Below are 27376 nucleotides of genomic sequence, written 5' to 3'. Positions count from 1 at the left end.
ATGTAAAATGAAGGTTCCCCCCCCCCACAGTAGCATGACAAGAACAGGAATAAATTTAACAGATGAGATCAAAAGGAATATTCTTAACTATGTGACATCATTGAAATAAATAAACAAACACGAAAACATTCTGTATTTATGAATAAATATAGTTTGCATTATAAAAAACACTCAATACTCCCAGTAAGGCATAATGCTGTAAACCCAGCATGCAGACAGTGAGGAGAGAAAGAGCAATAAGTCTGAAGCCAGGTTGAGCTACATATTGAAGCCTTGTCTCATAGCAAAAAGAAAGTACTGCCAAAGCAAAATTCAATACTGCCAACTTTATCCACAAATTTGATTCAGTCTCTCTAAAACTTCAGTTGGATCCTTTGCAGTTAATACTATGACTGAGGTGGAAAATCAGTGGAACCAGGATGGCCACAAGAGGCCAGAGAACAAAACAGAAAACAGCCTCCTGATTTAAAACTCTTATGGAATCACAGTAATCAGGACCGGGCATCGAAATTGGAGATGCACACACGTAGGATATCGTTGAAGGCCTAGAAACAGATACACACATTTGTGCTTGATTCATCTCTGGTGGCTTAGTAAAACAATTCTAAGAGGAAGGAACAGTGTCTTGCGTGACGGCCGGCTGTCCACACGCAGAAGGATGCACATGAGTCCACACCTCACATTATCTCATAAGAATTAATTCAAGACAGACCAAAAGTATAATGTAAGTTACAGCTTTAAAGGTGATAGAAAAGTTAGAAGAAACTAGATGAGAGCACAAGCTTAATGCTTTTCTATTGGGCATGGTTTTTAAGATACAATATCTAAAGGAAAATGCTAAGAGAGAAATATACAGAGTGACTTTCCCCAAGATTAAGAGAGTGAAAGAGCTGGAGAGGGGTCAGAGGTCAAAAACTATTGTGCAGTCATGAGGACCAGAGCTTGGATCCCAGCACCCACATAGGGAAAACAAAAGCCAGCAACAAGGTCACAGAGGTAAAAGGATCAGTGGGGTATGCTGGCTGCCAGCCTACTGAGAAATGCAAGGTCCAAGTTCAGCAAGAAACCTTGCCTCCCAAAAGAAGCAAGGCTGAGAGCAGTAGAGAAAGACAGTGGACTCTCTGGCACATGCACCTTCACAAACCAAGAGAAGAAAATGTACAAAATAGTTGCAAGTTCTATATGTTGAGGGGCTTGTCTAGAACATGTTAGGGCTTTTATGACTTAAAAAACAAGAACAAACAATGAATACTGGGTTAAAAAGGCCTGGATAGATGTATCCGCAGAGAAGGTGAGCTAATGTCGAGGAAGCACAGGAGAAGTTTTACTATTATTTTCCCTTAGGATGGGCAGCACATGGACAGTTATCCCCAGTTGGAAGACATAAAAGGATAGGTCCTGTGGGTATTTGGTGATGGGGAGGAGTGGGAGCTTCCTTATGCTGCTGAGTTTGAATGGATATACGAGGCTGAGGATGTCTGTGGACATTCAGACATGGATACGTGGACGTTGGTGTGGAACTCTGAGGTCCAGTCCAGAGAGGAAGTGAAACACAGTGACGGGCTAATCCATATTCGGGGTGCTCAGTGAGGTTAGTATGAGGTGGTTTACAGTTACAGACCCACAGAAGAACTTGGGCAAGCACCAACCGGGTCCCAGAAAGACTGCTATGATGTGCTTTTTTTCTAGTGGTTTTAGTTGCCTTTGTTGTTTTGTTTTGGTATAGTGCTAACCATGAGCTTATACTTCCAGACAATTTGTTACTGGGAGGACAGAGAAAGAGGACGCTGCTCTTAGATACAGTGGAGTCTTGATGGCAATGCCTTGCTGTGTTCTGTTTACTAAGACATGAGTATGGATCACTGGAATGATAGCAGGCCCCAAGATAGAGGACACACATACAGAGAAAGGAGGGAGGGAAGGAGGAAGGGGGTGAGAGGAGAGGAGGGGCAGGAAAGGAGAGAGGCGAGGGGGTGACTTTTTGGAAATCTCTGACTGTAGCCCTTGCCCCTCCATTAGCACAACCTCATCACTCCCAGGATTCTGTAATAAATTAGATGCTTGGAAATTGCTTTCTGAGACACATGTTCCTTCATGTGACAGCCCAGTCCTCCCTCCTACTGGGAAGCTGTTCCTTGGGGACAAGCTGCTCTTCAGACTGGAAAGCTCTTTCAGTAAGTTTTGAGCAAATACAGTGCTTTGAGCCAATGAGTGCAGGTGCTCAGTTGGATAAATCTAAGCAGTATTTGTTTTTCCTCCTATAAGTTTTGTGTGTGTGTGTGTGTGTGTTGTTTATTTTTGACTTATGATCTGGACATTCTTGTATACATTGGCAGTATATATTAGGGATTTTGAGGGAAAAAAAAGTTTCCAGTATTACTTTCTTTCAAATGTGGCTATTCCAGAATAGGTATCTTAATTTATTCTAGAACACAAGTTCCCAGGGTTTTAATACACTGAGTCTTAGTGTGAGAAACTGAGGGTTGACCAGATGGTTCACTAGGTAAATGAGCCTACTACTGCCATACCTGCTGACCTACATGGTGGAAGGAGAGAACTGACTTTCACATGCTGCCCTCAGACCTCACATGCACACCATGGCACACAGATACCTATACGCATATATGCCCACACAGGTTCTACAGTGTAATTTATGTTGTATACTACTTGATGAGTCATTATACTGCTATCTTCGCAGAAGCTCTGACTTTAAATCTTGGGTGTGTTCTGTTGTTTTTTTTTTTTTTTTTTTTTTTTTGCTTTAAATTTTTTTTTCCAGTTCCTTTAGGACTTTAACATCTATCAACTTCCAGCTAAGGGAGTGGTTATCAGGGAGGAATTGGTTGACCTTCGATCAATAGTTTGGGGCTGTGTGCTAAAGGATACTTTCAATTGCTTGATCTCTAAAATGTAAGAGAAAGTGCTGCAGAGAGGAAGGGTTGGAAGTCTCTGCTGGAGAAATAAGCCCTGGAGCCGGGCTGCAGCAGGTCTCAGCATGGCTAGGACCAGCTCAGGTCAGTGTCTTATAGTCTGGTTCTTCTTGGAGCCGCTGTGCGTAGCAGGTGCTGCTGACACACAGCTGCCTTGATGGAGGAGTTCTGATTCCATCTGCTCCGGGTGGATCTGTGCAAATTGCTTTGTTTCTCAGAAACATCTTATTTGTCTTGGGTAGTAGCCAGGCCTCTGATGTGGGTGGTGTGTGCTCTGTCGTAAACCTTGGGCCCCAGAGCCTGAGTCTTGCCTTGCCATCGGCTCAGATGCTTGTGTGAAGCCTGTGGGAGACTTGAGGGTAAGAGAGAAGGAATGTGCTCACACCTGTGTGGACAGATGGCTGAGGTGAGGTGAGCTGGTACCATGAGAAGACTGCAGGAGGAGCCAGGTGAGGGAACTGGGGTTGTCCTATGCAGGGCCACGGGCTGTGTTTAAATCATGGTTGGCTCTCAGTGGTCTGTGGGAAGTCTTTTGGTGTTACTCTTTCTTATACCTGTCAAAGACAGCTAGATATTAATAATGAAATTGAGTTCTGGACAGTTAAACAATGCCACTAAAATTTTTAAGTAAAATTTATGTCTACCTTTCCTCCTGAATCCATTCTTTCCCCCTCCCTTCTTTTCTCCCCTCCCTCTTCCTCTCCCTCCCTCTGGACTCCCCTTCCCTCTCTCACCTTTGTCCCTCCTCCTTTTCCTTCCTCCTGCTGTCAGCTGCCACAAACACCAAAGGTATCCAGTTCTCTATAGGAATCTTCTCTAAAGGAATCTTCTCTCCTTTAAACTTTTATTATTAAATTTACTTAATCTCTGGGCTTCATTTATAATAAAATGTATCTTGGAACAGGAGGGAGGCACTTTGGATGGCTGTAAGGCAGGTTTGTACTTCTCTAAGGCTCTCCTGCATAGGTAGCCTCTTTTTCTCCATCTCCCCCCACACACAGTCAGAGCACATGCACAACTTACCTATAAGTGCATAAAAAAGTAGGCCGAACAAGCTTCGAAAGGCAAGCAAGATGTGCACTGCAGTGAAGTAAGAGGTTGTCTCCAGATTGGAACGGGTCTTAGTGTTTCTCATTTTAGTTTCTTTGGATTGTTTCAATAATTCTCATCGCCGGGCTTAAGACTTTTCAAACATTCTTTGGCCCTGGGAGGGAGTTGTATAACCATAAAACTTGAGAATCCTGGCCCTGGAATAAATGTTCCTTTAAAACCCCAAGGACAGAAAATTGAGCACAGCTGTGTGGGGAGGGGAAAAAAAGAAAAGAAAAAAGAAAGCAGAGTGCTGGTTCCAGGCTGCAGGCCTCCTGACCAACTTTCTCAGGGCACTTGAGCTGTGGGTCCCTGGAGATGGGAGACACTGGGTGCTGCTTCAGGGAAGAGCCAGAACATCCTCAGAGCTCTGCTGTTGATGGGCATGACACAGAGTGCTCCCTCTTCCTTATTGTGCTCTTCAGAGGCTGTGGTCCTCCCTGCGGAGGATTGGGGTTTCTGGGTCATTTTGCTAGACAACATGAGTCCACAAAATTCACAGTCCCTAAAGGCAGCACCCAGGGTCAGAAGAACCTAAACAGTTCCCCTGCTCCTGTGGCCCTGGAGCTTTGCCTAATTTGAAAAATCTTCTGAGTGTGGTCCTGAGAGAAGGAATCTCCCCTAGCCCCACACTCCAGCCCAAGTATGAAAACCAGCATGTTGGTTGTGATGTGTGCTGGTTGGGTCCCTCTGTCCCGACTGTGGTTCTCAGGGAGTTCTCCCCATGGGCCCTAACCTTGAAGTGGCCTGGCATTAGTCACTTCTCTCTATGTCAGACCATGTAACTATGATTTGTACTTCTTCCTTTGCAAGATTAGATTACTGTAATTTTCATATCCTGCATGACCCACTAGGGATTTCAATTAATACTCCTTGGTACAGGAAGCAGTGTCCTGTTTCTGGGGGAGAAAAGAGTAAACTTGCCTGCGTGGCCATGGCCTAAACACATTAGGCAGCCCCTTCCTCCTTTCCCCCGAAAAGTGATCCTGCCTCCAGGACTTACCACATCAGATGAAGGTTGAGGAAGTGCCATGAAGGTTGCTGTGCGTCTGTGTGTGAGTATGGTCCCTGTGAGACGGATTTGCTTTTGCTATGCCAATCTGTAGGATAGGATTGCATGGTGAAAGTCAGAGAGCTTCATGCTGACATCAGACTGTTGAATGAGAATTCTTCCCCAGCCAGGCATTTTGGAAGGAGGCAGGCAGATTTAGGCATGTGAGATCATCTGCCCAGAGCCAGCCTTATGAAAGGCCACCTTGAGGGGCAAATCTGCCTTTAAATACTGATAGTTTTTCTGTGCCACAAATATTTATATATGGTTCTCTCTCCCTGTCCCCCACTCTCTCCCTTCCCCCTCCTCTTCCCTCTCCCCCTCCCCCTTCCTTCCCCCTCCCCCCTCTGTGTGTGTGTGTGTGTGTGTGTGTGTGTGTGTGTGTGTGTGTGTGTATGTGTCTTCCTCAGTCACTCTCCATTTTGGTTTTTAAAATAAGGACTCTCCTTGAAACTGGAGCTTACCAGTTATGCTAGACTGAATGGCCAATAAGCCCAGTGGTCCTTCTGTCTCTGCCTCTCTAGTTGTGGGGTTACAAGCCATGCCTGGCTTTATGTGGGTACTGGGAAATCAAACACAAGTCCTCAGGCACTTCACCAACTATGCCATCTCCCTAGCCCTAGAACTTATACTATTGTAGTCTATCTGCTAGGCACTGTTCTAGGTTCTGAAGATACACAACAGGCTGCAAAGTGGACAGATATGTCTGGCCTCATGTAGGTCATGTTTCATGAAGCCTGTGCCTCAGTGGGGCCATGAGCAGACTCGTGGGTGAGAGGGGCATCCTGGGAGGAGCTCAAGAGGAACTGCAGTCATGCAAATGTATTTATTATTTCCTCCTACACAATGGCCTTTCTCTTCTACCACAACATGGACCCTGTGTAGTTTTCAGACAATTCTTTGTTCTTTGTGTATTGTCAAGATTAATTCACTTGGTGTCAGAAGGACTCAGCTGATAACTCCAGACCTTTGAATGGATGGTCTACCAGACCAGGTCCTTGGGAGAGGGAAGGTGAAATGTGTCTTGTTCTTGTCTTTTCTTCCCTCCTATGTACTGAATCTCCTTTCTTCCTACTTAGCTCATGGATTCCATCTCACTTTTGCCCCCTTCTTTTCTTGGTTACCTCCTGTCCCTCACCTCCTCCCGGAAGCTGTTGTAGCTCTGCTTTGGGGAACTTGAAATAGTACTTTGTCTGGGAATGAGCCTCGGCTCTTGTAACTGAATGCAGCCTCAGAAGGAGACTTCATCCATACCGGTGATGTTCAGTGCCTGGGCACAAATCCAACCTTCCCTAACAGCCAGGAAATGAGAGCTCTAAGAAACTGAAATGTGTGTTTGGATGTCTTCCCATTGCTTATTTTTCTTCAACTTGTACTGTTGGGGACCTGTGTTCCCAATGCCAAGCTGAAGCCACAGGCACATGCAAGGTGTGACAGACAGTACAGTGAAATAGAATGAGTGTGCAGTGGAGAGTTCAGTTCTGTAGAATATACAGTGGAGGGTCCAGTGCTGTAGTAAGTGTACAGTGGAGGGTTCAGTGCTGTAGTAAGTGTACAGGGGAGGGTTCAGTACTGTAGCAGATTGTACAGTGACGAACCCAATAGGATTATTGTGGTGTGGAGGAAACCAGTGCCATACAATGACCATAATGTGTAGTGTCCATCACTGTGGGATTACTGATCCATGAAATGTCCATCACTGTGTGATTACTTTCTTGTGGAGATTCCAGTGATGTAGAATGACTATATAATGGTGACTCCAGTTATATAGAATGGTTGTACAGTAAAAACAAATGTCCAGTACTGTAGAATGACTATCCCGTGGAAGGTCCCAAGCTGTGGCATTACTGTACCACAGTGAGGACAGCTTCCTAGAACGGCTTTAGAGTAGAGAGTAGGGCTCTGTAGAATGAGTGAGGATACAGAACTATAGGATATCTGTACTATGGAGTATCTAGTGATACAGAATTCCTGTTTTATAGAGTATTCAGTACTATAGGGTTATGTGAAATAGAGGGCTCAGCACTTTAAGTGATACTGCTGTAGAAAATTGAGCACTCAGAATTCCTATATTACAGAATGTCCACTGTTGTAAAATGACTGTACTGTAGAGTGTCCAGGATTGTAGGATGACGGTTTAATGGAGGGTCTAGCATTATAGGATAATTATGTCTTCAATGGTCCAAGGATGTAGAATGACTATATCATGGAGTATCTAGCAATTTAGAATGAATGTATTATGAAGGATTCACTCAGGAAAATGAACGTACTGTGCACAATCCCTCTTTGTAGAATGATTGTAGAATTGAGAATTCAGGTCTGTAGAATGACTATGTTGTGGAGAGTCCAGATTTATAGAATGATGATACACTGGAGGGTATATATATATATATATATATATATATATATATAAAATAACGGTATCACTGCAGGTTCTGCTCTGCAGAATAACTCTAACACTGTAGAGTGACTGCACAATGTAGAGGCCAAATCTGTTAACCACACAGGTCCAGTATGATAGAATAATAGTACCGTGCAAGACCCAGTGTTCTAGCATTACTGTGCTGCAGAGTGCACACAGCATGATAGATGAATGCAACATGAAGGATCCAGTTCTTTAAATTAACGGGGCTGTAGAAAGTCCATCTCTGTAGAATGACTGTACTGTGCATGGTCCAGTACTGTAGAGTCCACAGCTGTAAGAATGACTATATTATGATGGGTCCATTGCTATAGGATAATATGCAGTGTCCAGGGCCTTAATGACTGTAGCTGGGAGCATACAGTCCTGTATTGTCAGTGGTCCAGCATCATAGAATGACTATACTGTACTTGGTTCAGTGCTAGAATGACTTTACTCTTCAGGATCCCGCACTGTAGAATGATTGTATCACATAGCTTCTAGCCCTGTGGAACTGTTGTACTGTATGTATATATGACTGTGGAGGAATCAGAGCAGCAGGCATACTCTACTGTGGATGGTACTATGATATAGAATTACTGTACCATTGTATGTGAAGTGTTGTACAATAACTTTTGTGTGCAGGGTTTCTTGTTATAGAATTACAATATCATCGAATGTCCAGTATTACTGAGTGACTCTAGTGTGTACGATCCAGCCTTACGAGTGTTCAGTGTTGTTGGGTGACTACCATGTAGGGTCTAGTGGTATATAATGAATGTACCAATCAAGGTGTAGTGCTGTAGATGAAGAGAAATGTAGGTTATCCAGTGATATAGAATGACTTACTCTGGAGAGTCCAGCAGCGTGGAATGACTGTGCCATGCATGGTCCAGCTGTAGGATGACTTTATTGTGGTGGGAACAGTGCTGTCGAATAACTGTACTACAGAGTGTCAAGTGCCGTGAGATTATTGTACCATTCATTCTGGCTCTGCGGATTTAACCCTACCATTGGTTGCCCTCATTATAGGTTTACTGAGCTCTTGAATTGCCCTGATGCACCCATCACATGTTATCAACAGGGTAAGGATTCTCTCAGGTTGCAGAATGTGTGCTAACCGCTCCTCAAAGGCCACTTCAGTCCCCTTGTCTCCAGTATGCATAAGGCTTCTGGTATTCTGGGTGTCTTAGGGTTTTACTGCTGTGAACAGACACCGTGACCGAGGCAACTCTTAAAAGGACAACATTTAATTGGGGCTAGCTTACAAGTTCAAAGGTTCAGTCCATTATCATCAAGGTGGGGCATGACATTGTAAAGGTAGGTGAGGCGCAGGCAGAGCTGAGCATGCTGCATCTTTAGTTGAGTCTGCTAGCAGAATACTGGCTTCCAAGGCAGCTGGGATTAGGGTCTTAAAGCCCATGCCCACAGTGACACGCCTACTCCCACAGGGCCACAGCTTCTAGTAGTGCCACTCCCTGCGCTGAGCATATACAAACCATCACACTGAGCAAACAGCACAGGTGCTTCCCCTTTTCTGGCAGTCCTTGGGAGGAACATGGGGTTTGCTTTGCTCTTCACTCAGTGAAGTCATTTCCTGCTGGTGTGTAGGCCTAGCAAAGGAAATCATGGCGGGCTGTGCATGAAGATGTTGGTAGCTATGTAGAAAGGAGAAGGCTGAGAGATCTTGCTTGTGCAAGAAAATCCTCACTCATTTGAATATGTCTGTCAGCTTTGCCTCACTTGAGAAGAGGCTAGGGTTCTGCTTTACCATGTCCACTGCTCCAGAGAGACAGAAAATCCCTATTTTTAGATATATAACAGCTTAACTGGAACATGTCACACTTCGTACATCTCTCTCATTACTCGTAGGACTCTTACTCTGGTGTCCAGGAATGCGAGATTGGTCCAGCTGAAAGCCAGGCAGTGTCCCTTGAGTCGGGGCCAGGCTCACCCCTGGCAAACTCCTGTTTCATTTTGATTGTGAGGCCAGCACTGTCTGGGTCGAGCCTTGTGGCACAGCCATTGCTCTGTGTCGGCCACTTGGGAAAATCAGCTGCGTCATTTGTCCAGCCCACTGACTTACAAATGACCCTGGAGCTCAAAAGGTCTTCATCTGCAGCCATTTAAGTTTGCCAGAAGCTTTCAGAAAGAGAGCACAGACAGATAGACTCCACAGACTGCCTGGATGACAAGGAATTAACTGGAAACCATTATTACGGAAGATATTTGTCTTGTAAATAAAGATAACTCACAAGCTGATTGACTGTGGTGTAGATGGCCAGAGTTAGACCCACACTTATGCATGGATGTAGGTGTCCCTGTTAGAACACTAAGCCTTTTGAAAAAAAGGGGGAGCATTCTTTACACAACATAGATTAGTGCAGTGCCCCAAGATCAGGTTGTAGTCTGGACCAGGGAACAGAACTCAGCTTCAGAAGACACAGTGCACAAGACTAACCCCAACACGGAACCCCAGGGTTAGGGGTGGAGGCAAGAGGAATCCTGGAGTTTGTTGTCTACCAACAAACAAATAAACAAACAATAAAAAGTAGCTTTAAGTTCAGTGAGAGATTCTGCCTACAGGGAATAAAGTAGAGAATGAGAAGGGAGACCAGCTGAAATCCTTCTCCAACCTCTGTGTGTGCTCATGGGTGCAGACAAACAGCACATGTGTATGTATGTGCACAGATATCTATGCATGGTGTAAATAAAATAAAATAAAAATGAATTAATGCAAAGAGGTCAGGCCTCTTCAGCTATATGTCTCCCAGTGAAAAAGTCATATACAGATATCATGTCTCCTCAGACAGTGTCCTCAGATAGGAACGTCACATAAAGAGATGTTACCCCATCACCCAGGGTCTCAGTAGAACATCTTGTACATTATGGAACATAATTGCAGCCAGAACACTACCATTGACACAGTTAGTAGATGAATGGAAAGTTGTGTAACAAGGATCCCCCTACTTTTCTCTGTAGCCTCCTTAACTCTGGTCCTCACTGCCTGCTTACCTCATCCTTAACTGTGGTCCTCACTGCCTACTCTCTGTTTACATAATATTGTCACCATGAAAAGTCATGAAAATGAGATTATACATTATTAGTCTGAGATTGGCTTTCTTTGGCTCAGCTTGGTTCCTAGAATACTTTTCCAGGTCAATCCATGTGCCAATAATTGGTTATTTTATACTATTTAGTTGTATCCAGTGGCCTGGATATACCACAATGAAGATTTTATTTTATTTCATTTTTAATTTTTGTTTGTTACTGTTCAGCTGCTCTAGGCTGGGTGTATTTGCCATGAGCCTATTACTGAGTTTCTTATTCTGCACCAATGTCGACTTTGCATTCCTATTGCTTTATTAAACATCATGACCGAAGTTAACTTGGGGAGGAAATATTTTATTTGGCATACACTTCCAGGTCACAGTATAACACTGGGAGAAGTTATTTCAAAGACTAAAGCAGAAACTGTAGAGAGAGGTGACCTACTGCCAGCTCCCTCTGGCTCATGCTCAGCCAGTCTTCTTACATACATGAAGTCCAGGGTAGCACTAGCCACTGTGGACTGGACCCTTGAACATCAGTCAATGAACAAGGCAGTCCCCCACCAACATGGTCACAGCCAGTCTGATGGGAATCGAGACTCCCTCTTCCCAAGCGACTCTTGCTTGTCCTGACTGTGAAGCTACACAGGACAACCATGCATCTGTCTATATGGAGGCCTGTCTTTCCATCGGTATCTTGAGATCTTGATGTCCATAGCTATGATGTTGTCCTTAACATGGGACGAATCAATTCTCACATATTTTTCCCTTTTCATAATTTTAAGCAAATTTTAAAAATCAGCTCCAAATTCTTTTGTGCAATATAGAAGAATTATATAATGCTTTCAGATCAGTTTTGGTATTGATATCTTTATTATGCTGACTCCTCCGATCCATGAACATACCCCATGTATACTGATATGCTGAAATCATCTTGGATGTTTTCGTCAATGTTTTGTGGCTTTAATCACTGGCTTATATCTCAGTATTTTACCTTTTTGGAATGATGGTAAGTTGTGTTTTGCTTTTTTTAATGTTTGTTCTTAATATAAAGTCAACCTCATAGATTACATTTTCCTCAGCAATGGTGATCCTTACATTATCCCCTGACAGACTAGAACTTATAATAAAATGGATATGACAGTTTATTTATCTACTTATTTTTGAACAAAGTTTTTCTGTGTAGCCCTGCCTGTCCTGGAACTCACTGTGTAGACCAGGTTGGTCTTGAACTCAGAGATCCACTGGCCTCTACCTCCTGAGTACTGGGATAAAAGGTGTGTGCCACCAAGCCTAGCTGGATGTACAGTTATTTAGTGATAATCATTATTGTTAAAGCAGTGATCAAGAATAGCACGTGAGAAATGGTCACTTATTGGAGACCATGGAAATACTCAAGTATAGTAAAAACCAGTTCTTAGCACTAATTTTAACTCACTTGAGATTTCCTTTTGTTTTCCCGAGATGTTTTGTGGGATTCTGAGTCTAGTAAGCATTTTCCACAGTTGAGGACCTTGTTTAAATGGATTGTGTGATTAGAATTCATTGGGATCTAAATACTCAAAGTCAAAAAGGATAAAGAAGAGATGGGGGGGCTCAGCCTGCCTGACTCCAGATCCCATCAGTTAGAGACTGTGGGGCCATGAGCAGCAGCACAGTCTCATGCCAGCTGGGTGTCTCCCCAGACAGACACCTTGGATCTTTTAGGAAAACAGATCTGTTGTGGCAGCAGTGATCCAACATTCTTTCCCCATTTTCCTCACCGTTGACATATTCTCTTCAGAAACTTTTATTTATTTTGACTCTGGCTGCAGAACAAGCTTAAAAACAGCCCGTATAAATATGTAAAATAAGATGGACACATTTGTATATATCTCTAATCCCAGCACTGGGGAGTCTAAGGCAGGAAGTTTATGTGTTTAAGCTAGCCTGGGTAGAATAGTGAGTTGTAGGCTAGCCTTGGCTACCAAGCCAAAAACACAGCAAACAAACAAAGTCCAAAAGAGTCAGAGTTGGAAAATAGCTCAGTGGAGAAGGGCACTTGCCATGTAAACCAGGAGACCCAGAATCCTCAGTGCTTAATGTGAAGATGTTGCTTTTGTGGGTCTTCTAGCCTCAGTGTTGAGAGGGTGGAGACAGGCAGATCCGGGGAGTTCACTACACAGGCAACCAGTCTGAAATGGAATAAGCTTCAGGGTTAGTGAGAGAACCCACCTCCCTCATGGACACCTGATGTCCTCCACTGGCTTCACATGTATGCAAGTGGACACACATACCTGTGTATACACAGGTACATACCTCACACACAGTGTCAGGAGGCACTTAAACAGGATAAAATAAACCTAAAGAATGAGGTGTAGTGTGCAAAGAGAGAACATAAGATGCAGATTGCAACTCAAATTGGATGCCAAGTTGTGCTGGAAACTTCTGTATAATTGTCATCTGGAAGTGGATTAAAAATTGGCTCCACAAACTATTTTAACCCTTGAACAAAACAGTATGAAGCCAGCATCCAATTCCTATACCTCTCCAGGGTATCTGCTGTCTGTTTTGTTTTGTTTTTGTTTTTTGTTTTGAATCAGCACATAAAAACCACACATATTTGTAAAGCTATGGTGCTTTTGATCCGTGGATGGAGTCGCGGCATTTAGCTTTTCCATCTCCACAGACAGCTCCTTCCTCATGGCTGCGGCTTCCTTTCTGAATTCTAACCACACTGCATGGCATCTTCATCTTTTCACCTGAGCAAGGCTTGTCTCTTAGGTATCCATATTGTCCTGCAAGGTTAACCAGTGACAAGGATTCTGACCCGTGCTGTCAGCCCTCCATACTCCTGGCTGCTGCAGCTGGTGGTCTGGGAATGTGACACCCAGGCATACCAGCCGGAGGCCCACACAGCACACAGCTTTGCTCTCAGACCCAAGACTTAAGGAGCTTCGAGATTTATTTGGAAACCATCTCAGACAATTAAATCTCACCCTTATCCTTGTAAACAGCAGGGATGCTTGCCTTGGTAAGTACTTTTGTAAACAGAGTTGCAGTATTTAGTTTACGGTGTTTAAAAAGTGCAAGTGGCCATTTAAGAAGTGGTTGCAATTGGGCTTTTTTTCTCCTCCTCTGCTTTTAGTGGTTAAGGACCGTCTGGTGTTTGAGTCTTGTTGTCCAGGAGGATAAATAAAGCTAGGTTGTAAGCAAAATGTTAACGCAGCTTTATAAAGAGTACTTCTGACAATGCTGTTTGCTACTGACGGGTCATACTAGCCACTGGGAAGAGGGCTACACCGGTACAGTTTGTGAAGGCTGGTGCTACCGTGTGCTGCGTCACTGTGTACCCAACCGTCCATGTGGCTTCTCTTTGTGTGGTGTTTAGGATCTGGGTTTTATGACCTTCTGTTTATTCTGTTAGTTTAAGTCCTATTGTGGGTGGCGTGTTTGCTCACCTAACTTTACTGTCACCTGATCAGCAGCCCGGTACCTTTTTAATGTCTCTATAAAGCAAGCTAGAGACAATACGTGCCCAATTGAGTTGCTTTCGGAGTGGCTGCTGGCCAGGCCTGTGGCAACAGCTGATAGCTCTGTGTCAGAGCTATTTCTGTTCCTTTCCCGTTAGTTGCTGTCAGGCCATAAAAGGCTGGTCCCATGTGGAGTTGCCCCATTGCCTAGACTGTGTCCTCCACCACAGCGTCCTCAGGTTTCACGTGGATTTACCCAGTAATGGATGACTCCGCCAAGACCAGACTGAGCAAGCACAGCCTCGGAGACACCAGGGGCCTAGGGACTTCAAAAAGAAGACTCTTTTTATTAATATTTTGGTGTTTATTCTTCAGAGAAACTCTTGGGATGTAGCTAGCCCTCACCTATTTCCCGGCTCTGGCATCTCAGCGCCCTCTGGAAAGCACCATTCTAAATATACCCCGCTGTGAATCACCCACTGATAGAGGTCTTGCTTTGTTTGCTGACCACTGGTCTTGTGCTGTGCTACTGATCTAACTTGGGAAAATTTGCTTTTTGTTTAGTCTTTAAAGATAGTATTCACTGAAGAGACTCTGCTCAAGAACACCCAAGGCTGATTTAGAGGACATAAATAGTTTTTGGTTTTGGTTTTGTTTTGTTTTGTTTTTTCTTATTAGAACAATAAGGAATTGTAGTGTGTTCCTGGCCCCTCTCGCATAGAGGAACAAGGATTACACAGAAATTTGAAGTAAGTGAAAAATCTTTCTATGTATCTAAATGCAGCTGTGTATCTGGAAGAAGCTTTCTGTGAGCATGCTTCCTGGGGAGTTGTTGGTTCAGAGCTTCGCAGTTTCCTGCCAGTACATCTAGTTACCACAATTACCCCTGGGCTACCCTGGGGTGTTGCTTAGGGGGTTGGAAAGATTGGATTTTTCTTGCAAACAAAAGGACCTACTTTATAACACAGAGAGGTTTTATTACTGACAATTCCACTGATGTAACTTAGTAAGTCCCGTCTACAATTTAGCAATTGAATTTGGAATTAAAGGATTTTTTTTTCAATACAGGATGTCACTTTATTTCATATCTGTCTGTCTGTCTCTCTGTCTGTCTGTCATCTATCTGATATCTATCTACCTATCTATCTACCTACTTACCTACCAATCATCTGTCTGTCTACCTGCCTATCTATTATCTATCTACTTGGTCATTCATTGTGGTGCTGAGTATCAAACCCCAGGGCCTCCGGCGTGCTCAGCACATGTTCCTCCACAGGGCTACACCCCAGTCCTAACTCACATTATTAATTCATGTCAAACTGCAAATGCCTGAGTCTTGTGTATGCCTACTCTTGGCTTTCAGGACAGTGCTGTTCAGATTCTGCAAGTGTGACATCTAGAACAGCTTTGGTTCAGAATCTTAAAAACTCTCATATAAAGCTCTAACTATTTCACTGTTGTTCATTTTAAAATTCTCTAGTCAGGGGCGTTACCATGCCTTTTTAATCCCTGGGGAGAGAGCTCTGGAGTCTGTCCTTTAATTTGGTGATTTGGGGCTGGAATGCAGTGGTGAGGTACAGAACAGAGCAGGTGGATTTGACATGTGCCAATGACAGAATTTAAAATAAAGGTGATTTTTAAGTAATGTATGTCATGAAGAAGTGTGCACAACCATTATTATTTGTAGAATATTCACAGTGGGGAACGTCACCAGGAAGCCCACTGTGTTTCTCCACTGCAAGTTGTACCACTGGCGAAATAGATTTCTACTACGTCTATACCTGTTCCTGATGTGTGAGGGACTCAGTTGGAAAGTGTCAGTGCTCAATTTGCATGCTATATGTAGATGCATAGAGGGTTACTATGGCCAGAAATGGTATCACTGGCTGAGAAGAGCTGTAGTATGAATTGTGAACACACACACACACACACACACTCACACCACAGAGGTGGCAAAGGCCAGGGTGCCCCTCTTGGTGAGCCAGGAGAGCTCTCAGACAAGCCTAGCAGTTGAATGTCCTGCTAAAAATAGAGCCCCATGTCACCCTCAGAAGGTAAATAGCTGTGACATAAGTGTGGAAGAGAGGTGGTTTACGACTGACATTGTTCCTTTCTGTGGGACAAGATGATGCTTGTTAGCTAACCCCCAGAGACAGAGGGTTAATAGGTAGTTGAACTACCAATAGTTTAATAGATCAGTTGAGCATAATCTTTACAGTTTGGTAAAGTTTTGACCCTCTGTGGACATCCTCTGCCCCTGCCATCCAAAAGACATGTGTCAATCTTTTGAGACATCTGGAAGACTGAGTTCTAGTCCCTGAGCATACCTGGGGACATTGAATGCGCTACATTAAATGCTCTACAGCAGAAGACTCTACAGGCAAAACCTTTGGACTTTGCAAGGATGCCCTGGGAGCTGCAGCAGTCAGGGTCACAAGCCATGGGCAGTTAGCCAGTGGAAACCACCTCCATTGTTGGAACCTGGCTTGATGAACAGGAAATCATGTCCCCAAGGGTCTGGCTGTCTAGATCCTTTAGGATGATCCTTGTGTTAAAGAATTAAGGGTAGGGAGTGGAGTGTCTTGCCAGGATGATAAGCATCTCCCAGTTTAGAATGTCCTGTGATTTCCAGGTGTCTTTGCTTGTCCCCCAGGTCTCTGTGCCTGTCTGTGATGTGATCAGCCACCTCCTTGCCAGCTTTGTCTCCGACCTGTGCTTTGCTGTTAGTGGGCTTCCCTTTCCTTTCAGCTCCTTTCACGTTTGTCCTGTCTAATGTCAGAATGTTCTTTGTCATCAAACTCTTACTGTGCCGTTCCTCACAAGTGGATTCATCATGTTCCTCACTGCCCTGTGCTGTTATCCATGCGTCTCAGCCTCTCTCTCTCTCAGGATCCTCCTACCACAAGGCCTTTGCTGGCCTCCTCTTCAAAATGCTCTGTGTGTCTGCCTGGGAGATGATATCGCATGGCACGGGCCAGAGTGTCTTCTTACTACCTGTTTCTGGTTCCACAGATAGCTCTACTGTAGGATGCCAGGTGCTCTACACATCCTGGTGTCCTCCCTCTACAAGGGAGGTGGGGTACCCAACAGGCATTGGGTCTCAGTACCCTTGGTCTTATTTTACCAAGTGGCCACTTCACAAATGTAAGTTGTTTGGATTGGATTAAGTTGTGGTAGTGTGTGGTTTTGTCAATTCATAATTTAGCTGTGTTCTGTCAGAAGTTCAGGGCATCATTCCTAGAATATCCAATGTAGAGCCCAATGTGCACTGCTATATGGATGTCTTTTTCCTCAAATTTAAATATGCATTTAGAAAGATGCCTTCCTGTTACAAGTCTGACAGGATTTCTGGATGCATGCTTTTGCTAACACAGGAAATTGAGGCGCGTTTGGCAAAGACAGCCTCTTCTATGTTGGAGTCTAGTCTGAGATGAGAAACATCACCTGAGTCCTTGACTTAGGTACTTTTCCTTACTAGGCATTGTCTCAAGTAGCATGTCCTGGAAGACGATTTTCACTGTTGACCTCCTTGTATCTTCAAGCAGCATTTCGATGTGGTTCAGAAAGGTCTCTGCCTTTCAGAGGTGGTTCTGAAGGAAGCATGTATTGCACTCTGAAAGTCGACCCACTAATCCGAACCAGGTTTCTAACCCAGACGGAACTGGATTTTGTATATATGCAGTATAGACACAGTTTTGCTCTCTGCCTTAGGATCAGTGATTTTACCTTTGCTGGTGTAGGCTTGATCATTTCTCCAGGGTCCTGGGCATCTCTCACTCAGGCAGAGCACTAGACTCAATGGTGTGAGGTACAGAGAATGCCTGCCCTTGGTGACTACTGTCCTTGAAAAGACTCAGAGAAGAATGTGGTGACGCCCATATGCCCGTCACACTGCAAGTACCGCACAGTGAAAAAACACCTACCCTGGCATAATGCCTTCCAGGGCTGCAATGTGAACACTACATGGGGGCCTTCCCCACATCCAGAGCTCCTGAGGCACATTACCCTCAGTGTGCCCATTCCATCAAGGAAAGACCTGAGCCTCAAATAGCCTTAACCTGAGACACAAGCCATGGAATGGGGGAAGGGACTGGATTTGAATGCAGACCTGTGTGATGTCATAACTCCTGATCACCAGTGTGGCTTAAACTATAATAGTAATCACCAGCCATCGTAGTCTATGTTCTGGGTAAATTATAAAAAGAGCATATCTCTTACAGTTCATGTTCAAGGCTGTGTCAGATAAGGAGCAGCATTGTTGGGACCTCGGGCAAGCCCAAGGCATCATGGAGCCTCTTGTGGTGAAAGCTCCTGAGCTGCAGAACGTGTTATCCTATGACAGAGCCTCTCGTGGCTATCCAATTAACACACCCACATAGAGGCTGAGTGGCCCGATTGCCTCCCAAGGCTCCTACCTACAATTACTGTTACAATATGGTTTGGAGATCCAGGCTCTGCCATAGAAAGCTTGAGGGATAGACTAATGTGTGTAAAAACCACTACATCAGAGAAAGAAGGGGAAGAGGGGAGAGGGGAAAGTCAGGGAAGATGGAGGGGTGGAGAAGGGAGAGGCCTTACAGACTGCTTTGCTTTCTGGGACCCATTCCTGTGTTTGCTGAAATGAAGCTTCCTAGTGGGCAGCATGTAGAAGGCTTCCCAGAGGCCCAATTTCCACTCCAACCAGCCCCTCTCATCTTCAGTGCTGTCCCTCTGTCTTACCTTCATGTGTATCTCCCATTGCTCTGACTTTGAACTTGTCTCCTTCCTGGCTCTGGCTCTTTGTGTGGAAAACATACTCAGGTTTCTTCCTTCTAAATAAAGTTCCCTTGACCTCCAGCCCGCACTCCCTTCTTTCCTGCCAGTGACTTCAGTGCCCACTCAAACCCTTCTGCTCCGCCTGTCCAGCCTGAGGGCCTCTGCAGCTGAGCACTCTGTAGGAAGCCCATCTCAGGCTGGGGTCAGTGCAGTAAATGCCTTTCTCTGTATCCTATGCTCCTGAGCTCAACCATGGTCCTTAGCATTCCTATCTTGTTGTGTTTACATTTTTAAAGTTTTAAACTCATCATGCTAAGGGCCTCTGTGTGCTGTTTCCATATTTGCACATGCATTCACCCATACCCACACACATACACGAACATACACACATATAAACATGCACACATATATACACATACATACATGCATACACACACATAAACATACACACATATATACATGTACACATGCATGCACACACATAAATATGCGCACATATATACACATACACCACACAGATACACACATACACACACACTCTCCAGTCTGTTATAGTCACATTTCTATTTTTAGAGCTTTTAAATTTTATTTTAATGATTTGCTGTTTCTCCCTTTGCCTGCCTGTTCTTTCCTAATGGTCCACCTAGGACAAAAGCACACACTGCTTGTCATTCGGTGCAGTCTGGGGTCTGTCTGTGTTGAGTGGGAGGTGTTCACGTGTGATTCTTAGCGTTTCACCTTGATTAAACACTGGTGTTCTAGTTAGCTGTGTGAACATTTGTAGTCTGTATATTCAGTGTCGATAGAATTATGCATAAAACACAGAGTGGCCATCAGACAGTTTTGTACATATTGTGCTGTGTCTGTGTATATCACTGTGTGTGTGGTGCACATATGTGCCCAAATGTGTAGCTCTATTGTAGATCAATGTGGAGTCCCCTTCTCAATTGCTCCCTCCTTAAGTTTTGAGGCATGGTCACTCACTGATCCTGGAGCTCCTCCCTAGACTCCCTGGCCAGTGAACTCCAGGCATCTACTGTGCTCACCGCCCCAGTGCAAGGGTTACACTTCTACAACTGAACTCAGGTTCTCAAGCTTTTTCAGCAAGTACTTTACTACCTGAGCCATTTCTTCCAGCCCCACCCCGTCAGCTCTAAGTGTTTTAATCAGAGGCTTCTTGTCTCCTGATAGGCCTTTACTTTTGCTTTAAGCACACAGACCTGTATGGTCACTTGTGCTCAGGTAACAACAACAACTACAAAAATAAACACTTGTGTGTCTTCAGAGACATTAAGATTTCAGAGATTTGTCTGTTTTAAGTGAATGTTGTATTCTGAAACATTGTTTGGAACTTTACTCCATCTCAGCAGAAAAGCAATACATTCACATGCTTTTGTGTGTTTGTTTGTACGTGTGTTGTGTGCTCCACAAAGCAAAACACTCCAGTTCAAATTGAAGAAGGAAAGCAGGGCCTTTCAGCTTCAAATATATTGAATTCAGAAGTAGCTTAAGGGAAGGCATCACCTGTGAAAAGTTTTGTACACACATGTTCTTGGTATTGTGCTGCTGTTGAATGTCAGCTAATCCTGTTCTACAAGGGGTCGGTCGGGTGGTCATGATGTTCAGCTGTGTTTGTTCATGTTGTGTGTCTGGCTCACAGTGTGAGTGGTTGCTGTTATGAAACACAAAACAGCATTTTGAATGTTTGCAGATTGTTTCTGATTCTCAGTTGGCTAATTGTATAGATCTGAGTCAGGCTAGACAAAAAGGGGGTTTAGGGGACAGGAGGGGCTGTAGCTCAGCGGTAGAGCTTGGGTTTTATACCAGCATTGCAAAATTCAAAACAAAATATGAGGAAGAACATTTAAAGTTCAAAAGTTTGTTCTTTTAAGTAGATGGTTCTCTAAATTACGTGTGTCATCTTAATTTCTATGAGACGGTCATTTTAGCCAACAAAGCACAGCCATTTGGCTTTATGATTTCATACATATTTTATTGAAAGAGATGAATTTAAAATTTTTTATTAGATTGGAAATGTGGTGCTGGCCTTAAGGGTGACTGAACACTGTGAGGTGTGTTGCACCTACAGAGGACAAGAGCCTTAGTTTCTTTGTTTTGGAGTTCTTATTATTTTGTTTGTATTGTGTCTAAGCAGGCTCTCACTGACAAAGCTGATTTATCTAGATTCATATCAGTTTGTCCCCAGAGGCTTTCTGGAGCTTTCTGGGGAAAAGGTGGATTGGGGAACACGCTGGAAATTGATGTGAAGTCCAAGGACAGCTCACGTGGATCTCATGGGTTTGCTTCCTGTTCTCAGCAGAGAAATCTGAAATTGGGGGTTTCTGATCTCCAGGACTGCCTGGAGCCATGGCCGGGTACAGGGAGCCAGTGAGACCTTAGTGTGTTCTTTGTCCTCTGGGCCTTGGTGGCATCTTCCTGGTGAAGGTTGTGTGTGTGTGTGTGTGTGTGTGTGTGTGTGTTAAACAATAGGTTCTTTCTATGAAATTGTTTTGTAATACAGACCTTTCAGAAACTAACATATTTGATCATTCCTAGGCAGTGGTTCAACAAGAGATTCAGGAGGAAGTGAGAAATGGCTGGAGGGAGGTGCTGGGTCTTACTGTCCTGGGGTACGTCTGCTTCAGGGTACCCCCATTGCTTGTCTGCTGGTGGTTTTCCCCCTTCCTCTCAGCCCTGTGTATTGGAAGCTCGCTCCTTTTGTATACACTTAAAGACTCAAATTTCCTTCCTTCTAATCTGATTTACTCTCTCTTCAGGACTTGTTTTTCTTCATCCTTCTGTGAATTGCTCCTGTGGCCATAGCTAACCCCGCAGGGGCAGAAGGAAAAGGCAGGATGATGCTCTTATTCTTCCCATGGATGGTGGCTCTGCTGCCTCTGTCCCTTCGGTAGCCCAGTGCCAGGGGCCACTCACCATCAACCTCTTCTTTCTGAGTACTTGCAAGTGTAAGAGCTGGTGCAGCGGGCAGCAGGGAGCTGTGTTCTAAGGGATGCTCGCACACATCTGCCAGCCTTCTGTGCAGAACTGGCTCCCTGGAACTGTGGCTTGCACCCCGTGTCCCCTCCCCACTGGCTGTGGATGCCTCTACTCTATTCCTGTGGCTCTCAGAGCATCGCACACCCTCAGTGCACATGCCTGCTTGTCCTTTGTCCGCAGCTTGCATTTTCTGTTTCCCCAATTTTTTACAGTTTACACAGACTCTGTTCATAAGCCTTTTCTGATTTTTTTGTTTTTGTTTTTTTAATTTGTTTCATGCAAACAAGAGCAAGTCAGATGCCCCTTCCTGGCCTTCTAAATCTGTGTTCTCTCTGCTGGCAAAATGTTCCATCCATTAATGCTGATTCACTCCAGAGCAAAGGTGGACAGCAGTCTCATCTGACCAGGGTGTAACAAGTCATTGACTTTATAACTTTTTGACTTTGTTCCAGAGCTTTATTTTTAAAAAGTGGAAATAGCTTCACCTGAATGTTCTATTACTTGCTTGCTGCAGTCGTGGGAAGTGCTTAGGAAACTAGCGCTCTTACTGTGGAGTGACAGCCCCAGGTCATTCCTTTGCTTTTTACTCTAACTTACCCAGGCTGGGGCAGTTGAAATGGTGCAGAAGGTGAGGTAGTTGCCACCAGGCCTGACTGACGAGTTTCAGTTCCCAGAACTGTGTGGTAGAAAAAGAGAACTAACTTCCCAAAGTTCCTCTGATCTCCACATTGTGTGCCGGGCCATCCCACTCCACCTCTCCTCCCACACCAAGACCGGCCTTGAACTTACTTCACAGCCCTGGCAAGTCTTGAACCTGGGGCCCTTGCCTCAGTTTCTCAAGAAACTGGATTACAGGTATGCTGGAAGACCATGCTGAGGATTTTGAAGTGATTTTTAGAACAAATTCAGTCCCATGAGATAAATGACTGTGTGTATCAGTTTAGTCTAGTTTACATCTGAAACACTGGGTCAGCAGGTTTTCTTCACATTTTTCTTTTTAAGGTAATTCTTCTGGTAGGTAACCTTTGCAGTGGTTTTATACAAACCACTGCATTCCTTCCTGCCTCCCTATGCTGTGCTCCACTCTGCCTCCCCATGCTGTACTCCATTCCATCCCTCTGCCTCCCCATGCTGTGCTCCACTCTGCTTCCCCATGCTGTGCTCCACTCCATCCCTCTGCCTCCCTATGCTGTGCTCCACTCTGCCTCTCCATGCTGTACTCCACTCCATCCCTCTGCCTTCCCATGCTGTGCTCCACTCTGCCTCCCTATGCTGTGCTCCACTCCATCCCTCCCTATGCTGTGCTCCACTCCATCCCTCTGCCTCCCTATGCTGTGCTCCACTCTGCCTCCCCATGCTGTACTCCACTCCATCCCTCTGCCTCCCTATGCTGTGCTCCACTCTGCCTCTCCATGCTGTACTCTACTCCATCCCTCTGCCTCCCCATGCTGTGCTCCACTCTGCCTCCCTATACTGTGCTCCACTCCATCCCTCCCTATGCTGTGCTCCACTCCATCCCTCCCTATGCTGTGCTCCACTCCATCCCTCTGCCTCCCCATGCTGTGCTCCACTCCATCCCCCTGCCTGCCTTTGTTGCACTAGGACCACTCTTAACTTTGCATGTGTTGAACGGGCCTGCTTGGCTTATGGCTCATGGGGTTATAAACATTTCATTATTTGTCCTTCACCAGATAATCATTTCATTAAAAGTAAATTACAATTTATTTAAGCACTCGGATGAAAGTACAAATCAGCTAGTGACTGGCTGCTCTAAGATCTGAGGACACATTTCCCTTGGTATTTTAATGAGTGTTTTCTGAGCACAGTCCCATGGGCACAACCATGTAACCGTAGTTGCTGGCAAGAAAGCTCATCACATGTGATGTCTAGATGGGGAGATCAAGATACTAATAGGTCACCTGGAGTTGGGAAGCTGTGTCTCAAATGACCGCTGTAAGTGGTGATTTAGTTAAGATGCTTTAAGGTGAGGCCTGTGAGAAGAATATGGAAGCTTGGAATAACCCATAGACCACACACAGCTTTCCAAAGGCCTTGCAGTGAGTGGTGGGGGCTCCCATTGTTCTTCTCTCTCTGCCAGAAGGGACTGTGACTTGTGGCAGCTGACATCACACACTTCCGATTATCTACACAGAAGTGAGACCCCATGAACTGCACCTCACAACTCTTCTCAGCACACCCAACAACCTAGTCAAGGTTAAGGACCCCATGGGTCTGGGTTTAGCCAGGTTTAACAGAACTAGTCTGTGTTGGTAGTAACTGAAATGGCTAATTGATGCTTTTCTGTCATGTGACCTCTGGCCACAGGTGGTGGGCTGGTGCTTGTACAGTTGTTCATGGCAGCCAGTTGTAATCCCAGCCATTGGACAAGATTGGGCAAGAAGATTGTGTGTTCAGCGCCAGCCTTGGCCACAGGGACTGGTATGGGGTGAGAGAAAGTTGTGGTGTGCTTCTGCCTGTATAAATGAGAGAGCTTCAGGGTACCATTTGTACATCTATGTACTGTATGAGTCTGGGTTTGAGGAGGAAACATCTAAAATGGTATGTTTCCAGAAGAAATTGAGGCTTCTATCAGAGGAGTATTTTGAGGGATTCCCCGTCTTCCCACCGGTTCACACATGCATGTCCTCACATACGGGCAGCTGCATAGTTTGGTAGGTTCTTTGAGGCCCTGACCACGTTAAATGCTCATTTCCAGATCCTGAATTATGTGTGCAAAGGTCCACTCCTTAGCCTCTGCCTCACCACTAATGGCGTTTGAGGTGACGTCTTTGAAGCCAGCCTCATAGAGCAGGGCAGGGGCAGGCAGCATAGCGACCCGGGGGTGAGGGAACCTGCAGTTTCTACATTGCCCATACCATGTGCTTCGTCTAATTTCTTGTTTGGGTTGTGAGGGAAATTGGTTGAAATGTGTTGATGAAAGCCCGAGGCAGCCCTGCAAGGTACTTACTTCTTAGTCAGTCAGTCCAACTGTTTGGGAGTGCTGACTTGAACAGTCTGATTTAGGGGTGTGTGTGTGTGTGTGTGTGTGTGTGTGTGAACTGAGGTGGGTTAGTCATTAGAAGAGTTGTTAATGCCATCCATAGAGAGATGAGGCCTTGAGGAGGGGAGGGTCCAGGGTCCAGGCCCCAGCACAAGAGACAGGCAGCATAATGGGGTTTCTGAAGAGAGAAATCAGAGCCCACATAGTAGATGTGGGGTCTCTTTTTATGCCATGCAGAGGATGGGGCGGTCTCACAGCATAATTCTGCAGTTCATATCCTCACATGTTACCTCAGAGGAGGTGGGGAAGTGGGGAACAGGATGTGTGCCACTGGCCACCAGCCAGGCCACCGGTGTTCCCTTTGATGTAAACTCTCTCTCCCCAGGTAAGAACCCTGGCCCCTAGAAGTCTCTTAACTAGTAGGTTGCCTGTTGGTATGTGTGTTGAAGGGAAGCTACTGCAGGCATTGTGGCCTGAGCAAAAGCTGCCTTCTAGCATCATATCCATACACTGTTGTGGTTCCTAGTGACCATGTGTTACACTGGGGGTGGGTGGAATCCTGTGGTGGGTGTGCTTGCCTGGCTTGCTGGAGGTATCTGGGTTCTACCACGAAAGGTGGTGGTGGTGGTGGTGGTGGTGGTGGTGGTGGTGGTGGTGGAGGAAGAGGTAATGGTGGAGGTTCTGGTAGAGGTGGTGGTTCCCCTGCACATGCACATAGTTCACAAAACTGGCAGAAGTTTGCAGAGTCAGAAGCCCTGGTGGGAGAACAGGACTCTGCACTGTTGACAGATACAATGTGGCTCAGAGCTTGCACAAGTGAAAATGAGGTTTTGGCTCACATCAGCATTAGAAACATTGTTGCCTTCCAGGAGAGGGGAGACAGAGAGGTGGGGAGGGCGAGTCTAGCTTTTACTAGTGACCTTTATTATCGGTGTGAGCCCACCACTGAGAAGAGCAAAGCTCCTGGCAGTCCAGGAATGTCCCACTGAGGACTGCATAGGACCCAAAAGGGTCCAGGCTAGGTGTGCAGCCAGACTCCAAGGACTTGACCCTTGACCTTCTCAGAGGCTATGGCTCAGAGACATCTATCTTGGTGTCCTTTGAACGCCTGGTGAACATCCAATTTCTAGGCCTCCTATTTTTGTGGGGGGCAGCTGTTATTAGACTAAACTGGTGAATCCATAGGTTTTTCATCTCCGCTCTGCGCTGTGTATCTTGCAAAGCTGCTGCTTCCGTCGTTGGGTGTTAACCTTGATCGTAGCTTCCAGACGGAGTGTTAGCAACTGTCTCTCTCCTTACTCTTTTGTTTTGCTTTGCAGTTCTGGGGATCTAAGGGGGGCCTCATACCTGCTAGACAAGGTCCCTGCCACCTGTCTGAAATGCCCCTTCCCCTTTGCTTTGCTGTGAATTGGTTGCCTTCTGTGGGAGATTTCCCTCTGTTGGAAGCCTCCCCTATAAGTCTGCCCACCCCCTACCCCCGTCCCAGAGTGTTTTCTGAACAATCTCAAGCAGCCTTCCACAGGGAATCGTGTAGAGTTACACAGGACCTATGCTAAGTTCCCTCCACTGTTCTTTCTCCCTAAAATCAAACTGGATTAGACAGCATTTCTCCAAATACATGACTTTCCTGTTTCTTAAAGAGAGAGAATGCAGTGACCTGTTCTTAAGTACATGAAATAAAAACGTAGGGCTAATTTCCCCCTCCCTCAGTTTAACCCTTGCATACAAAGCCCATGAGTACAGGGGTTTAAACGGGTTACTGACTGCGTGTCACAAACACTTCAACCCAGCTGTTACGCTGATGGACTTTTTAAAATAACCAATGCAGTTGACTGAGAGCTGCCACTTGGCCTTATTTGGCTTGTCAAGAGTGCTGAATATATAGGGACATCGTAAGGAGAGTCTGCCTCTCTATCTGTCCTCCTCTCTATCTCCTTTCTCTTCTGTTCCCTCTTTTCCCTCCCCCTCCTCTCTTCTCTCCTCTTCTCCTTCTTTTTCTGTTTCTCTCCCTTCCCTTTTCTTCCTGTCTTTCCTGTTTTCTCTCTTTTCTTCTGCTGCCTCTTTTCCTCATCTGCAGCTTGCAAGCCAAGACTTAACCACACCGCCATGGATATCTGTAAGTTCTCCTGGTTTCCGTGGACACTGAAGTAATTTTTAAGATACAGGTTTGTCAAGGTCTACCTTTCAGGCATGCCTTTCCTGTGGCACACTCATTGACCACAGGGTATCTATGAATGAGGCCCATGAAAACTATAAACTTACAGAAAATATTATGAATCTCTTCCCTATACCCACCACGTTTTTTTGTAACCTTATTTTGTGGTTCTTAAGTGTGGACTTTGTAGTTGACATTGCTGTTTTCATTTTGGTGCCAAAATGTTGGACACACTCACCAGTCTAGTAGCTTTCATAATAATGGTAATTCTGAAAATGATCACATAGAAATTCTTAGGTGCTGAAACATCGAATCTGACTTCTACACATCATCATGTTTTATGGAGACAGGTTATTGTTAAAGTAATTTGGTAATTTGCTTCTCTGTGTGTGTGTGTGTGTGTACAGATCAATACTTACTAGAGATGTATATACTGATATATTTTTTTAAAAATGTAGTTTGTTCTTGATTCTAAGAAGAAGACTAAAGTTTAAT

The 27376-nt window shown here is 45.0% G+C and overlaps 1 protein-coding gene across 14 annotated transcripts in view; it reads left to right on the top strand.

Annotated features, from left to right (window-relative positions):
- Positions 1–27376, top strand: part of SVIL (supervillin) — a 176504-nt gene that overhangs the window by 48402 nt on the left and 100726 nt on the right. For 13 of the 14 annotated variants that reach the window (XM_080917086.1, XM_080917088.1, XM_080917093.1 and 10 more), the window contains exon 1: positions 14198–14722. The exons of the other annotated variant lie outside the window; for it this stretch is intronic. The gene's annotated coding sequence lies outside the window, so the exon portion shown is untranslated. Of the gene's footprint in view, positions 1–14197; positions 14723–27376 lie in introns of those variants that run through there. 14 annotated transcript variants of the gene reach the window in all.

The sequence above is a fragment of the Micromys minutus genome (assembly GCF_963924665.1).
Source record: "Micromys minutus genome assembly, chromosome: 5".
Lineage (NCBI taxonomy): Eukaryota > Metazoa > Chordata > Mammalia > Rodentia > Muridae > Micromys > Micromys minutus.
Note: the sequence above shows the minus strand (reverse complement) of the source record. Positions and strands in the feature narration are given on the sequence as shown.